The sequence below is a fragment of the Fukomys damarensis genome, unplaced genomic scaffold (genome assembly GCF_012274545.1).
Source record: "Fukomys damarensis isolate Sample0158 unplaced genomic scaffold, DMR_v1.0_HiC HiC_scaffold_32, whole genome shotgun sequence".
Taxonomy (NCBI): domain Eukaryota; kingdom Metazoa; phylum Chordata; class Mammalia; order Rodentia; family Bathyergidae; genus Fukomys; species Fukomys damarensis.
Window position 1 is genome coordinate 10,645,265 of NW_022900944.1, and position 5,184 is coordinate 10,650,448.

Below are 5,184 nucleotides of genomic sequence, written 5' to 3' on the forward strand. Positions count from 1 at the left end.
GAGAGCATTCTGTCAGAAATCCCTACTCTGAAAATTCCTGGGCCCTAAAGGTGTGTGTCAATAGGTCAGTCAATATGACAGGAGTATTGTAAAGCTAAGTTAGGCCTCAGAAGGGGACTTGATGAAGTATAAGTTTTCTTATGAAGTTGAGAACTTAGACTTCTAGGACAGCAGTGCAGGGAAGCTAAGAGCTTTGTTTTCCACACCCACTTGGGAGTTCTGCTGGTGTTGGAGGCCCTAAAATTTATCAGCTCCTTCCAAGGAACTTAGACCAAATTCTTCTACGGCTTCACTTATTTACTTGCTGTTTTGCCCTTGGAAAGATTACAGTGCCCTGAGGTTGTAGTTGTACATAGGAGAAACCTTATATAAGAAACTATTGGATGAGTTTGTGACTGTGTAATCTAATATTTGGATACGGACAATTCAAATAAAAGAGGGTAAAGTCTGACTGGGTGTGGTCTGAGGGCCTCAGGATATACAGGTAGGTCTTAGGAAGAGGGTCAGCTTTTTTTTTTTATGTTGTTTTAGATTATATAAATGTGGTCTGTGGTGAGGCAGATCTGTGATCTGAGACAGAAACATAGAATTCCTCTGAGCAGTGTGGAGACCTCACAGGCCCAAGAGCTGCTGTCCTACAATGTGGTTTTATTCAGTGGTACTCACTTCTCTTGCTGCTTGCACAGCCTGTGGTGAGTCTTTTTGAAATACAAATGTCAAGGGGGAAAATAGGATGTATTTATCCTGTACGGTGTCTAGCACACATTTAGGACAAAGGAAGAGGAACAGGGCCTGCTCTACATTGGTATTTCCCTTGGATTTGAAGGCGGACATGGAGTTACTAAGCCTATGCAGGCTACAACAAGAGCAGGGGAGGAGGAAGTCCCAGAGACCCCAGCTGTAAGCATCAGGCACAGGACAGCTAAATCTGGCTCTGGCTAAGTATATGCCTCCCGTAAGAATATTTGGAGAGCACACTTCAATTTTCCTTGATTTGGGCAGATCATGGAGGATGGCCTGGCAGAACAATAGAAAACTCAGGAAGCAGAGTGGGGCTCTGAATCCCATCCCAGAATTCTGGGCTTGGTGTCATTTGTAAGGTTCTTGTGCCTGCTTTTCCTGGGTCCCCCACTTTGAAAAAGGGATGTCAATAGTACCTAACTTAGTGAGCTCTTGTGAGGTTGAAATGCATGGCTGATTGTACAGCACTTAGCATAGACCTTGCTCAAGAGAAAGTAGGGGAAAGTGATGGAAAATAAATTGCTTGATTTAATGGAATGTATTATGAGGGACAGTCAGGCCCTGATGGCCATAAAATGTAATTTGCTATTAAGAATTCCAAATCAAGACTTGCCATGTAGAGGTACAAGATCCCAACAATGAATGTAACTGTACTGTATCCCTAAAATGTACCAATAAACTCAATTAAAGCTGAAAAAAAAAAGAATTCCAAATCAGGTAAAATTATCGTACTGTATAAAAAGGTAGTGTACAAAAAAGATATTGAAGCTCTATAAACAAGATGTACAGAACTGTACAAAAAAAGATGTGTCATAAGTCAGAGCAGCGGGTTGAAAATTGGAACAGCACCCATGAAGTCAGAACAGTTATGAAACAGGTAGGTAGTTAAATGAGGAATGTCTGCATTGATAACGACACGTGTATTGTTTGTAACCTGTTTCACAATAGAGTTCTCAATCTCATTGACTATTCCTTTATCAGGACAAATCTGGATTATTCTTTCTTTCCTGACCAGTCATTTTTAAGGAAATGGTGATATACAGCATTATTATTCTAAAGGGGAGCACAGCAGGTGGATGAATGCATATAAATCATGCCTTATGTGCAGTGCTTCGATATACTAAGGTTAAAAAGGCAAGGTAAAAGAAGGTCCGTGGGTAGCCATGATCAGGAGTCTCAAAGTTTACCTTCCTCTTTTAGGATGATCAGGTTAATTTACTCTGGCCCCCAAAGCATGGGGAAGCATGACTGCTGAGAAAACTACAGAGAGATGAAAAGTAATTATCTGCTCCCCACAAACAGAGTGAACATTCCAGGCAGAAAATTGACACCCAGTCTCTCTCCTCCCTGGATAGCAATGCTCAGAACCACCAGAGCATTCTAGAAGCTCATCGTGTCCTGCTTCTTACTGGCCAAACAAGCAAAAACACGATATTTGGACTGGCATTTAAGGCTCAATCCAACAGGCACCTCTTCATTTCAGGATTATCTTCCTCTCCCCATGGACTCCATCTGGTCGTCTTCAAGAGTCACTTGCTCTTTCCCAGTCTGGTCCTGGGTTTGCTATCTTTGTACCTCTTCACATCCTCTCCTTTCTACATTAACTCTCCTCCCACCGTTCCTTATTCAGTCTTCCTCCTGCTGCAAGTTCAGCTCCTCTATGATAACAGTAATCAGAAGCCTTCACCACCTCCTCCATCTTCTCTAGCACCTTTCTGTTTCTAGAAGGACAGAAGCTCCTGCTTCCAGGCTTTAGATCTAGTACGTTATGTTTGGGATCACCTCTCCCCACAGGTCAGCCCTCTACAGCACTTGGGTCACCGTTTGTCATCTTCTCATCTAGTATGCAGCACACCTGCACACAGAAGCTTGTGGACGGGAAAGCAAAGATCTTTTTCACTCCAGGCGGCACTTCCCCTTTTTATTTTTGTTTGAGCCTGGATACCTTTATATTTCCCTTGCCAATTTATTCATGAAATTAACCCTCAGCGGTAGGAAGGATATTGTTTCTCATTCATATTTCACCTAAGAAACTGAAGCCTAGAGGGTTGAGGTGACTTATTGGAGATCACATGCCTAGAAACTGATGTGCGTTTAATCACCTTCATCTTCTGATGGATTCTTCTTTCCTCTTCTCATCCAGCAGAACACCCACCTTTGTCACCTGTGGTGGACACTGTGCATGGAAAAGTCCTTGGAAAGTATGTCAGCCTGGAAGGAGTTGCACAGACTGTGGCCATTTTCCTGGGAGTCCCTTTTGCCAAACCCCCTCTCGGATCCCTGAGGTTTGCTCCTCCACAGCCTGCGGAACCATGGGATGACGTGAAGAACACCACCTCTTACCCTCCCATGTAAGCTGGTGTGGTGAACTTGGCATGTCTTAGTGATATTTTTTTTTCCTGAGAATGAGACATGAAAGAGTGAGGACAACGCTTTAATTGGTTTGTATTTTCTTTGAAATTCTCTGGAATACCGTAGACTCTTGAAAACATTCTGACAATATAACCGCTTTCTAGAGGCTTCTATTCAGCACATATTTATTGAGCACCTGATACATCCTAGGCATGATCTAAGTGCTGAGAATCCATCAACAAAGCAGAGCTCTCTACTCTATTATATGATATTTATTTTGCATCCTACCAGGGGAAAGAGATAATGAACAGTATAGTACCACCTATATTAATACTAGGAAAGTCTACTCTGAAAGATTATGCTAAGGTGTTGAAAGTAAGCAGCGTCTCCCCCAAGCCCCGAGGAAGAGGAAAAGTAATGATGCTGTCTGTTCTCCTGTCTCGACCCTTGGTATGGCCAGGGTTGGGTAGGCGAGGAGCCATGTTTTGGTAGGAAATAATGGAGTGTTCCCTTGTCCAGGTCAAGCTCCCAGCTGGGTCTCAGTTCCTAGACACAGTGACTCGCTGAGGGGAGAAGCCCAACCTGTCCAAACAGCCTCTCAGCTACTCCCAGAGCAATCCAGACACAAACAATGTCAGTTCAGGAATTTTTCCTCACAGAAGTCTACCTCTACAGACTCCCTGGGTCATGCTTCTGGCTGCGTTCCCTTCTCTTAAAGATAATATACATTGTTCTTACTTCTTGATTATAAAAATAATACAATGATATTGCAGAAAAGCTGGATAACTTAGAGAAGCAAATGTGAAAGACATAAAGCTGTGTACAAGTCCACCCCAGAGGGTAATTGCTGTTAGTATTTGGGATTATATTTCCCAGTCTTTTGTACTTCGTCCTCCTTTGAAAATGGGTTGTGCTTAGAGTTTGGATCACTACCTTGTCTCTGATCAGTGTTACAGCAACATCATCCTGTGCCATTAAACATCACAGCCTGATCTTTAATGATTTCATTAGTGTAGGTATTGAAATTTATTTATGAATATTGGCCAAAATATTATTTAGGGTCATTTAGTAGCTCTAAAAATTCTGCTCATTTAAAAAAATTAATTAAGTTTATTGGTATATTTTAGGTATATATAATGACCACATTCATCACAGGAAATTTGTACCTGTACATGACACATCTTTTATTTTATAGTTTTTCCTATCCTCTTCCCTCCCTACAACACCTCCACCCATCCTTAACTATAGTTCTTCCCATTTTTAAACAAAGCTATGTTGAACAATTTTAGCTAAATCAGCATACACATCATGGATATTACATGATAAATTCTAAGAAATGACATTTCATTTTCATGAAATTTTCCTCCAGACATATTTCAACTGTGTACACTCATTTAATCCTTATATGAAAACTTACATTTACAGGACCTGGTGATACTTGAGTTTATTAAAAGAATGACTTTTGGCTATTGTACAGACAAAATAATACAATAATCATAAATATAATTTTACTTTTTATTTGGGAATTATGTAAATATCAGTGAAGTTGAATTCTTTTTTCCTGCTTGGCCATTTGAATTTCGTTTTCAAAGAATATTATGCCCCCCTGAGTCTTCATGCTACATGGGAAATTCCCAGCACGGAAATGTAGAAGTCATGTCTGCTGTCTCCACCTCTGCCACTTAACATCATAAATATAATTTTACTTTTTATTTGGGAATTACGTAAATATCAGTGAAGTCGAATTCTTTTTTCCTGCTTGGCCATTTGAATTTCATTTTCAAAGAATATTATGTCCCCCTGAGTCTTGATGCTGTATGGGAAATTCCCGGCATGGAAATGTAGAAGTCACGTCTGCTGTCTCCACCTCTGCCACTTAACAGCTGTCATCCTGGCACCTGATAGCTTCAATTAATTCTTCTGTGTCCTGGAGCAACAATGCCTATCACCTATTTCGCTGCCACCTGGGAATGTTGCTTTAATGTGCTTGGACATATTCATAGCATAAGTCTTCTTGGTTGCCCTTGGCTAGGCTCTTTAATCTCTCAGTGCCTCAGTTATTTCACCTGTAAAACAGTGATAATTGTAGAA